Raw genomic sequence first — 12955 nt, 5'->3', positions numbered from 1 at the left:
TTGGTTAAATGGTGTAAATCCATTCAGTAGTTCCTGAGAAAATCAAAAGTAAATTCACATATATATCTATGGGCGCGGTGATCCGCGCACCCTACCGAGCACGAGCTGTATGCTAATTGGTTGTCAACACTTCAAACCAGGAAGTGTTGGCAGCCATCTTGTGCCTCGGTAGAACAGAGGCACAAGAAAACAGAAGGAAAAATGCGCAATATGCAAAAAGGGGGCAGAGTAGAAACACCCTGACCCCCCAGGCCTGCTCAGGGGGTCCCACAAGGACCCCCAAGGCCCAAATTGTTATTATATTATTCTTTTTTTTTAAACGGCAGGATGCGCGCCGGAAGCGCGGATCCTGCCGATAAAATAAAATCGGCCCCGGGGACCCCATCCCCCGGGGCCTGGCCTCTCGTTGGAGACCATGGGGGGGTCCCCAATCCCTCCACGGTCCCAGCCGGCTCCCCGCCTCCTGCGGGAGCCGGCATTGCTTTTCCACATGGGGAGCAGCTAACATGCTGCTCCCCATGTGGAAAAGCAATCTCCTTTGCTTCATTGAAGCGAGAGCAGGTTTCCCTGCTCTCGCTTCAATGATGCAAAGCAGTTTGCAATGGCAGGGTGGGAGCCGCGAGGCTCCCGCCCTGCCATTGCAAACAGCAGTGTCCCGGGGTGCCCTGCAGGAGCCGGCCCTGGGGGGTGGTGGTCCACAGGGCCAATACAAGGCTCCCCCTCCCACACGTACAAGTTGCCCCGGGGGTGGCGGTCCCCGGGGCTGGGGGGCCTGAGAGCCCCCCGCATCAAATTTTTTACGCCCCAGGGGGTGGCGGTCCCTGGGGTTGGGGGGGCTGCGAGCCCCCCACCTATGTTAACAAAGCCCCGAGGGATGGCGGTCCCCGGGGCTGCGGGGGGGCTGTGAGCCCCCCATATACAATCTTCGAGGGGTGGCAGTGTGGGGGGGATTGGGACCCCCCACACTTTTTTATTTAATTATGCCCCCGGGATTTGGCCCCCGGGGGCAAATTAGAATATTCAGCGTGGGGCCTGCGCTTAATATTTTTATATTTTCGACCAAAATTCGCGCTGGTTGCGTGAATCTTACTGAGCAGGCCTAGGGGGTCAGGGTGTTTCTACCCTGCCCCCATTTTGCGTTTTTCGCATTTGTTTTTTAGGTTTTTTGTGCCTCGGTTCTACCGAGGCACAAGATGGCTGCCAACACTTCCTGATCTGGAGTGTTGACAGCCAATTAGAATACAGCTCGCGCACAACAGGGTGCGCGCTGGGTGCAGGGAGGGTGTGCAGATCCTCAGTGGCCATAGATATATCTATGATTTTACTTTTGATTTTCTCAGGAACTACCGAACGGATTTACACCATTTAAGCAAAAGGCACGAGTCTGAACTGAGGACTACCTCTTTGCCAAATTTTGTGTAATTCCGTTCAGCAGTTCGGGCTGTAGCTGCGTCAACAGGCCATATGGGAAAATGCATGGAGAAAACGCGTTTTGGGACCCCCCTTTTTTCTCGGCCGCCGCTTGACGAATCACCGTGTAATTGTCAGGATAGGAGCGGACCAGAGCTGGCCAAAAGTTTGGAAAAGTTCGCGAAGATTCATCAATCGGCGCTAACGTTATTCCTAATAGAATGTTGCGTATTTCCTATGGAAAATAGGTCCTAACTATATCTACCGCCAGTAGGTAATATAATATATATATATATATATATATATATATATATATATATATATATATATATATATATATATATATATTATCTACTGGCGGTCGCCAGTAGATAGTTATAGTTAGGACCGTGTTTCCATAGGAAATCCTACAAAACAACGAAGTCAGTGTGATATGAACAAGGCACTTTTCATCAAAAAGGCATGGGTCTACAAGCTCGGAACCAACCAATATGTTGTTGAGAGGGACGCAGACCTATGTAGATAATACAAGTTATGTATAAAGCCCTCACTCACCAACCTGGTCATCATCGGGCTCCACTGGGTATGGCCGAGTGCCATCCCAGTGTGCTACAACGCCAGGTTACTGCGGAGCGGGGTTCATGTGAAGTGACAGTGAATTTAAAATTTCCAATTGAGTCAAAAAGGTAAATTTAATAATTTCGCTAATTGGAAGAATTAACAAGCATTTACAATGCAATGGTCTCGGCATTGGTAAAGTTAGAGCTATTGGCATTGCTCATGACATTATTGTTGTTTATATTTTTGTTTTTCAAACATTTAAAGAAACGGCACTGTCATGAGCAATGCCAATAGCTCTAACTTTACCAATGCCGAGACCGTTGCATTGTAAATGCTTGTTTATTCTTCTAATGTTGTTAAAAAGAGTGTGTTTGGGCAGATATACATTTTTGTCAGTAAAGCCAACCCCCAACCACTGAAGTTTTCTTAAATCCTGAGTTTGTGCTACTCCAGACCAAATCCTCTTAAAATATACTGCCCACCAGTATGGATGGAATGTGATTCCTACACTTTGTAATCCTCGTCGGCTTATGCAACATTCCCTATACAATTATTTACATACGTATATGATTCATTGTCTCTGTATAATGTGTGCGTGATGTAAAGTACTGTGAGTCTGTACACTGATATAAGTAGTGCTATACAACAAAAGTAATGCATATGAGAGAGAGCCAAATTTCGGGGGGGGGGCTGAAAAAGATTTCGGGGGGGGGGGCTAAGTCTTCCAGCCATAGGCAGAGTGGCTGTAAGAAGGGGCGAAAACGCAACAAAAGCCTCATTTACGAGTCTTTTAAAGACCTGTGAAGTACCCGGGTCCGTCTGCAATTAGACGGACGCCAGCCCGCGAGGCTGTCTCAGCCGGGCTGACACACATGACGGGGGGGGGCTGAAGCCCGGTGAGCCCAATGGGTGTTGTGCGCCTGCTATGAACACAGAAGTGTCGGACAGCGTGTGGCAATCCACGGAAGGCCAAATGTCTAAACGAACAATCACGGCCGCCAAGCCCACTCTCAAAAGCAAAGGTAGTCTCGGTAGGGATCGAAAGTATTTACACAAGGCTCCCGTTTATGAGCGTCTCTCACGAGCTGCAAAATGTTATACATAAAACAAGTTATACAGTGGAACGAAATCACTGAAGAGTAAAGTAAAATAAACACTCTCTCACAAGGGATTTCTGATATCAGTCTTCCCCCCTCCCTCTGCCCTCCCGTACCCAGCAGTGTCTCTCAGATCTACCCATTCCTCTCCAACGTGCAGCGTACCACTCACTCCCAGCTCTCCGTCCTCTCTCTGCCTTCATTCTCCCCTCCTGTACCCTGCAGTCTCTGTCGCCGGTCTCCAGTCTCCTCCTCCCCGCAGCGCCCCGCCCTCCCCATCAGCCGGTTGGTGGAGGAGGCGGGCCCGGCATGTTCGAGGGATGATGCTGGGCTCCGGACAGCAGCAGGTTCCCGCTGCATCACCTGGTCTGGAGGAACCGACCCCTGGAGCTGGAGAAAGAGCTCAGCGCGCGGCAGGTGGGTGAGCGCGAGGGGAGGGCGGAGCGCGGCCATAAGGCATGTGTGTGTGGGGGGGGTGGGGTGGAGAGGAGACGGAGAAATACTTGGGAGGGTGAGTGAAAGCAAATCTGGAGCCGCAGCCTGGGCTGGGGATGGGGGCGGCGCTGCGTCTCTCCTCCCCTTGTTCCCGATGGGGGGGGTTGGGGACCTCACACACCGGGATGCCGAATCCTTTCGGAGGCTTGCACCCACCTTGTACAACGGGAGTAAAACATACAGGAACAAATAAATACAAAAAATGCTACTTTGTAACCAGCCTCAGCTTGAATGTAAAAAGTTTCTTGGAGTCTCCACAAACTTTTTCCTCGGTCACGTCCTGGGCCCCTGTGACGCTTAGAAGGAGGAGTTTAGCGCGGTTTGTGGGGAGGGGCGCCGCTGGGGCTGGGAAAGCAGGGAATGCTCCGAGTGGGGGTTGGGGGTGGTTTGTCCGGAGTAGGTGCTCCAAGTGCCCGATGAATGGCGGCTGTGTTGTTTGGAGCTGGAGTTAGGAGACTGTGGTACAGTCTGGTCCGGTGTGACCAAAACCGGCGGCGCGCGGTTTGAAGAGGCCTCTGGTGGATCGTCCCACAGCCTGCAACCCAGGAGATTAGTTTAAACTAGTCCTTAAAAGGTCAAGGGAGGGCCCGGGGGAGGCCAGAACAAGCACACCGCTGCCTTTCTCCGAGGCAGGCAGAGCAGAAATGCCTCGGAGAAACGCAGCGTTGTTTTCGGATTCGGGGGCGTGTTTTGCTGTTGTCTCCTCCCTGAGACTTCTCGCAAAAAACACGCCCCCCGATCCGAAAAGGACGGGGCATAATCGGAGTGACTGGACCTCTTCTCCAGTGGCTGGCCAGCATTTAAGAGGCCAGCCAATGGAGAACAGGAGAGAAGAGGGGCGGGTGCAAGCCCCTCTTCTTAAAGTCATTAAATCTCGCGAGCGAGACTGCGCAAGCGCAGCCATCGCTAGCCGAGACCTAAAAAGGAGTGGAGGTCAAAAAATAAAAGACCTGGTTCACTCCATGGCGGTCAACATGTTTCTGTGTGTTCAACAGGCTTTCGTCAGGACCAGAGTGGGAGTGCAAAACCCCGGTGGTATGAACGCGCTAAGGTTCACCCTACCGTGGGCTTCTGTGTGAAAAATATATACAGTGAAAAATCCGCCAAGTAATACCGTGGTGGAGAGAAATGAGTTTATTTACGAGGCATAACCATTCGAAGCCTCAGGGATCCCGGGGTGGGGGTGAGAGCAATATGGCACACCGCCCTCGCTGCTCGGCACCCGTTCGGAACCTGAAGCGCCTCAAGCCACCGGGTCCATAGGAAATCCGCAACATTCTATTTGGAATAACTTTGGCGCCGGTTGACGAATCCTCGCGAAATTTTCAAAATAGGTGGGGCGCTCCGCTCCGCTCCTACCCTGAAAGTCTCGGGGGGATTCGTCAAGCGGGGGCTGAGAAAAAAGGGGGGTCCCAAAACACGTTTTCCTCATACAATTTTCCATAGGGACCTTTAGTCCAAGGTACAGCCCGAACGGCTGAACAGAATTACTTGAAATTTGGCAGAGAGGTAGTCCTCAGGTCAGGGAAGTGCCTTTTGCAGGTCTGGTGTCAATCTGTTCAGTAGTTGCTGAGAAAATCAAAAGTAAAATCATATATATATGTGGGCGGAGCCTAACCACACATCTCATCCTGAGATCTGATTGGCTGTCAGCACTTCATCCAAGAAGTGTTGGTAGCCATCTTGGGACCAATATACATGATAGCACCTCATTAAAAAGCATTGCAGTTAATAGAAGGTTTTAAGACTTTAGTTACATTATAAATCATTTGTTGATGGTACCATACTCATTTTAGGAATTGTGGTATGTTCTAAGGTGATTTCACCATGTGAAAAAGCCTTCTGCTGGGATATCATGATTGAGAGAAAAATATTTTCTAATGCTTTTCCCACAGAGGTTTGGAAGGCGATCTATAAGCTAAACTGAGAGCTTATTTTTTGTAAATTCACATTATCTTTCTCAGTCATGTGAGAATGAAGTCTGACATTCTCAGTAAAACATGTACATCCAACAAGGGCAGAGACTGTCAGTTGGTTCCTTTGTGTTCTACTGCAGCTTCCCAGAGTGTTCCAAAGAACAACTAGAGCGCTAACAGTCCTACTTATGATAAATGTATGGCACACCTGAAGCCATCTTGCTTGGATTAAAGTGTTAACTGTTAAAACATTTAATTTAAAAAGGAACAAAATGAGGGGGTTCATTTTTCCATAAAAAGTATGATTAGTGCTGCAGAAAGAAAAATTAGGGCACATTTTGAATGACTTCTCAATCCTCTTCTATTTCATTAAAATATTCTGACTTTCAATACCAGCAGCAGTTTTCCCTGGTGAGCAGTAGCTTTACTACAGTGATCTAATGAGCAAAAAGAGTGCTAACATTCTGAATTTATGGCAAATGTGTGAATGCCTTCTTGATGGAATCAAAGTAAAAAACTGAAAGTATTTCCTACTGAGGAGACTGCAGTAAATGAGGAAATTAGGAAACTTCATAACAAATAAGTCTCCCAAGATGGCCACCGGAGACAAAAGAGCCCAAATGTAGCCCAAATATCACCAAGATGTAGCCCAAATATAGCCCAATGACAGAAGTGTGCAAAACACTTATTATTTTGTGTTTTTGCAGTGTTATATAGTGCAGACTTGTCAGGTATTGGAGTGCTTTACATGAGCATTGGTTACATCACACAAGAACAAATTCATTTTGGTTGTAGACATGGGGAGACTAAGTGATTTGACCAGAATCACAGAATGTCGAGCTGAAGCAGAAACTCCAACCTGGTTCCCCAGTTGCAAAGTCTGCAGTTCTGGAAGTAACACCACATCCTCTCCCCTAAGTGCAACATTTAATCAAGTGGTCAACTGGATAAAAAAACATAAAGATAACAAATAATTTAAAAGTGCTTTGTCGCTATTTGAAAACTCAGAAAATATGTCCTTATTTTAGTCTTTTAGAGCACTAACCATAATTTTGATGCCAATAAGACGTTCTCATATATGTAATTTCTAAAGGAAATGCTCTAGGTATTACAGTTTTGATTACATCAAGATGACGTCAGGCGTTCCACACTTTTGTAATAAATATAGAATGTTAGCAATCTAGTTGTTCATTAGGATACTGTTGAAAAGCAGAGGCCAAGGGCACGGACTCTGAAAATTGAAGGCAGGTAGGAGGGTGCAAAGGCAACAATTTAACCACACTGAGCAGGCAGGAAGGGCCGTGGCAGCACAACAGACTATGGAGGGCAGTGGAAAGGGGGGCAGGGGCAACAAACCAACAATACAGGACTGGCAAGAGAGGCTGTGGCAATGTAATAGACCATTGTGGGCAGAAGGAAGAGGCAGTGGTAGTACAACCATACATGCCAACAGACCCGTTTCAGCCAGGAAACGTCCAATGTTTTTAAGCTCAAATGGGCATTATTTGATCTGTCTCCTGTCTACAATCTCCTCTTTTTCAATGCAACTCAAAGTGGAAAATCAATACCCCAGTTTTTTTTCAAAATCTCCCTCTTACCAAGTTCAAAATGTTCGCAAGTATGGTACATTGGATCATGGAAGGAAATGGGGTAGGGACATGGACTTGGATAACAGAGGACAGGAGGGACATGGAGAGGTGCACCAAACTGACCCTGCAGGGCAGGCATCAGGGTGTGCAGCAGCACAATACACCACACAGGGCATGCGGGACGGGAGTGCAGCACAACAATCCATAGAAATCAAGAGGGAGGGGACAGGACCATGCACATGGACAACAGAGAACAGAGGGGCAAGAGGCAATGGTAGCTAGCTGACCATAATGGACAGACAGGAGAGAAAGCTGCAGCATAACAGACCATAAAGGGCAGGAGGGACGGATCAGGGGCATTACAATGGAACAGACAAGCCAGGAGGGAGGGAGTAGGGGTCTGCACATGTAAACAGAGGGCTGGGGGCAAGGGGGCAGGGCAGGAGCAGCAAGATAGCCATGGAGGTCAGGCAGGATGGGCACTAGAAGCAAGACACACCATGAAGAGCAACAGTGAGACTGTGATGGCATACACACAGACCATGGAGGGAAGGTGGGAGGGGGTCAGGGGCAGCTAACTGACCACACAGGGAAGGTGGGAGGGGCCATGGCAGCACAGAAGACCATGCATGGCAAGTGGGAGGGTTAGTGGCAGCACAATGGCTATGATGGGCAAGAAGGAGGGTGCAGGGGCATGCACAAAGGACGATGGAGGATAGAAGGGAGGGTCAGGACCTGTGCACAGACAAGAATGTTCAGGGGAAGGTGCCTCACAACAGACCGCACGGGGCAGGCAGGAGGAGCAGTTGCAGCACAACAGACCAGGGAGGGCAGAAGGGTGTGGCAGTACAATGGACCATGTAGGACAGGAGGAAGAGAATAGGGGCATGGCATGTGGACAGGCAGGGTGGAGGTGGCAGGGACAGGTTACAGTCATCTGACAATGCTAGGCAGGTGGGAGGGGAGTGGCAGCTCAACAGAACACTCAGAGTAGATAGGAGTGGCAGGTCCATGGAACATGGTGGGCAAAAAGGATGGAGCAGGGGCATGCACAAAGACATCGGAGGGCAGGGGGAAGGAGAATAGGGGCAGCAAGCTAAGCACAGAGTTTAAGCAGGAGGTCAATGATGGGGCATAGAATTGGGCAATGGAGGGCAGGAGGAGTGGACTGGTACACCATACTAAATTGAGGGCATTGGCAGCACATCACACCATACATGGCAGGAGGGAGGAGGCTAGTCCATAGATTCACACAACAGAGGATAGGGAGGAGGGGGATGGGGCAGCAAGCTAACTGTTCAGAGAAGGCGGGTATTAGGAACTTTATTGTTTTTAAAACGTGTGTCTGTGCGAACTACTTAAAATATGAACAAGTATGCAGCATAATCTCACTTTTATTCAGGAAGAAGAGGACGTTTGTGACTGTGACTCCGGGCTCACTTGGTAGAAACACCCCCTGACCCTCCACCCCCTATCACAAAATGTAATGCCTGTGAAAAGGGTAGGTGAACACAGTGTTATATAGAACATAGTCCTGAGAGCACGATTGAAAATGAAAACTAGATATAGTGTATGGCATAAACTATGCACCAAAAAGTGTGATATAAGATGAACCGGGCATGAAATATAATATGCAATACATTGTGCGCAATGACAGATTCATTGGAGAGCGCGAGATAGCACAGGCACTAGCGCGTGCTATGCGATATGCGCCTTGGAGTGTAATATGCACAGGGCAGTGTTGTGTAACCTAACTAGTCTCTAAAGTTGTAATATAAAATATGTGCTGGGGAGTGTAACGTTGCATATGCACTGTGACAAAGATATGGATCCCAGATTGTAATATGTATGGCATAGCACTGTGCGTTATAACATAGGCATCGAGGAAGGCACGTTAGATGGGACAATATAACCTGTGCGAAGACAAGTGTGGCATGACATATTCATGGGGTGGTGTTACAGTGCACATGGGCTAGAGAGTGTCATAGCATATGCACTAGCTAGTGGAATACAACACAGAGGTGTGTGGCACTCAGCAGGCAATGGTGGGTGTAACACAGCATTGGGCTCTGCCAGGAGCGCGCTGTGACTCTCAAGTGATGTTCGTCCCCTTTCCAGAGAGTAAAATAAAAAGTATTACACATCCGGCAGTGGATGTGTGTTTTATTAACCGTGAGGGGGGTTTCTTGCATAGTTTTGGTCGAATTTTTGTCGAATCCCCTTTGAATGGCTTGGTGTGCATGTGTATTAAATGTGCCCGTCAATAGCTACACATGTTTGTATAAATAAACGACAAGGGTGTCTACCGGGATTAGGCACGTTAGGGCATCAGACATGTCAGAGCTTCACTAGTGGTGTAAATACATTCCACGTGGATTCATTGTATGCATAGTCGTCTTTTAATGAATATCACGCAAATCGTCATGGTGATAGGTACGTACGGTTTGTCCAGCATGTCCAAGGTGTGTCTATAAATATATATTTTTTTAAAATAATAAAAAACAGTGGCCAGCCCTGGGGATTGGGGTCAAGAAAATACAATTAGGAGACAGGCCCTGGGGGATGGGGTCATCAGGGCCAATAAATTAGAATAAGAAGGGGAACCACACAGCCCCCCTTCTTAAAAAAGTAAAATAAATAAAAGACTGGCATCGTGCCGGAGGCCACGCCCCCTCCTTGCAGCACTCTGCAAACGCACCCCCTGGCGAATTGTAAGTTGGGGAATTAATTCCTCTTCAATACTGAGGGTCCCTGAGGGCAAACTAGCCCAACAGGCATCTCCAGTATGCGCCAGGGATCTGCGCTGCAGACAGGTGTTCTGAGACCAAGCCTCTTTTTACACCTCTCTGCAACGCAGATCCCTGGCGCATACTGGAGATGCCTGTGGTCTGTGGTGCTTACTGGAGGTGCCTAGTGGTCTAGTTTGACCCTAGGGACCCTTAGGATTCAAGGGGACTTAATCTCACAACTTAGAACAGCCACAGGGCGCGTTTACACAGTGGTGAAGGGAGGGGACGGGGCCTGAGGTGACGTGTGCAAACACGCACTATGGCACGTTTTAAATTGGGGATATAATTTCCCTTCAATACTGAGGGCCCCTGGGGGCTAACTAGCCCACCAAGTGCTTCCAGTAAGCGCCACTGAGCTGCATTGCAGAGAAGTGGTCCAGGCCGTGCCACTTTTTACACCTCTCTGCAACGCAGCTCTGTGGCACTTATTGGATGGAGGTACCTAGTGGGCTAGTTGGACCCTAGGGACCCTCAGGATTCAAATGAACTTAATCTCCCAACTAAAAACGGACACAGGGCGTGTTTACACAGTAGTGAAGGGAGGGGACGGGGCCTGAGTTAACGTGTGCAAAAACGCCCTGTGGCCTGTTTTAAGAGGTAGTTTTAATCCCCCTGCCCTATTATATACTAGGGGCGTACAGAGGAGGTCATGCTAATCACAGGGGGACCCCAATGCATAATGTTCCCTAGTGTATGTAGGTGTTTTCACTGTATTCTAAGTGTCTTTTAACATAGCACTGGCTCTAGGACTGGTTAGTCAGACTCAGTTACCACCAGTATCCGTCTGAAAAAGTTGAGGGTACAGGATGATTTTGCAACAAGGCTTCTTTCTGCTCTTCTTTTTGTTCTTTCTGCACGTTATCCTTCTTCCTGCACTTTTCTTCGTCTTTGAGGACTTCTGTTGCTTCTTTCTGCACTTCTTTTTTTTCTTTCTGTGCATTTTTTCTTCTTTCTTCACATGTCCTATCTCTGTAGGCATAGTTAGAAATTAGCATTTAAAAAACCTTTGAAATTCACAGAAAAAACCATAGGTTTCAGGCACGTTATAGTTAGGAATTAGCATTTAAAAAACCTCAGAAATTCACTGAAAAAACCATAGGTTTCAGGGGTGTTATAGTTAGCTGGACTTTTCACTTGTACAAAACCATTGAAATTCCCCCGTTATAGTTAGTTCAGCTAACTATAACTCGCGCGCCCGGAATGCACTGCTGATGACGTCACATATTACATCACTCATGACATGGTGAGTGACATCACTCATGACATCACTAATGACATCTCAAATGACATCACTGATGACATCACTGATGACATCATCCTTGTGATAGAGTGGCAGACCTCCTCTCACCTTAATATAACCTTTGATACACACATTCAAAAATAGAGACTAAAATTTTCAAAACAATCGACATACCAATACCAGTTACAACAACCTCTTCAGTAATTCTAAGATCCACATACACATCCACTCATTCACCAACAGTGCTATACAGTCACTCATACATGTACTCACTCATCATATGTACTCATACACCTATACATCCTGTTACACAATGCCACTCATCCATAGAGTTACTCACACACATAGTCACTCATGCTAATAAAGAATCAAACATACATTTACTTGCATATACAGTTATGCACACACCACCACACTTACTTCTACGGAAACTTACACATACTTAGTCTTTTAAACAATCACTTATAGAAACACATACTTATTCATACAGGAACTCTTTCAATCTCTCACTCTCACATATACTCACTTATATACAACAATAGTCACATATACTAGTTTAAAACATATGTAGTTACTCATAAAGACACTATTGAGACAGTCATTCACTCACTAACACACCCATACACACACTCATCCACTCATACAGTCCTGCACACATGCTGTCTTCAACACATACAAACAGTGAGTCACTCATTCATGCACCTATGCACTACGTAATACCCCCACCGAACCATGCAGACACTCAGACTGATACTCAAAAAACCAACTAATAACCTATATAGACACCCATGTAGCTACTCACCAACCCATGCAGCCACTTATACACAAAAAGAGAGACTGATACAGATATTTACATATTTAAACATTACTCACTAAGCCATGTATTCACTATGATACACTTAATCAGTCAGTTACACAATCAATTTTTCTAAAACAAATCATCCATTTAGACACTTATATACCCATTTATTCTTTCATCGACCTTGAGATATACATATATAAAACATATTTAATTTTCAGAAAAACAGACATTCACTGGATGATGTCATCAGTGATGTCATCAGTGATGTCATTTGAGATGTCATCAGTGATGTCATGAGTGATGTCACTGACCATGTCATGAGTGATGTAATATGTGACGTCATCAGCAGTGCATTGCGGGCGCGCGAGTTATAGTTAGCTGAACTAACTATAACGGGGGAATTTCAATGGTTTTGTACAAGTGAAAAGTCCAGCTAACTATAACACCCCTGAAACCTATGGTTTTTTCAGTGAATATATATATATGTATATATTAATGTTCAATAGTCCTGTGTCAATTACACAACATCAACAGGTACAGACCACAGGATGCGCCGTAAAAGTTCTCTGTGCTAATTTATTACTCCACAGACTTGATCACATGACCCTCCGGTGAAACACATATAGTGACACATTGGATGTTCAAGTTACGTTACGTGATGTTCGAAAAAGAGCTAAACAAAATACTTCTAATACGAAAGTATATGTTAAATTCAGAAATATATAAATAACTTTGTAAATAAATATTTGTCTTAGTATATAAAATGTAAAAATACGTAATGTATAAAACAATTTTACTAATAAATAAGCTATTCTTGCAAAGCCTAAATCCCGAGTATAATTATAGCCTAGTGACTAAATCAATACTCCATTTTATGAATTTCGCCCATATTAAAATTCCCATTCACGTTGTAACCTTAAACCTAATAAAGTGCTGGTGTTAAAATCCTATGATGTGCAAAATTAGTGCAAATATATTATTCATCCCTAAAATGATATTAAATTCATATCACATCCAATATACCAATTGTCGTAAAAAAAGATAATGGTACATAAA

Source organism: Triturus cristatus, chromosome 1_2, assembly GCF_964204655.1.
Source record: "Triturus cristatus chromosome 1_2, aTriCri1.1, whole genome shotgun sequence".
Taxonomy (NCBI): Eukaryota; Metazoa; Chordata; class Amphibia; order Caudata; family Salamandridae; genus Triturus; species Triturus cristatus.
This window is presented reverse-complemented; position numbering follows the sequence as displayed.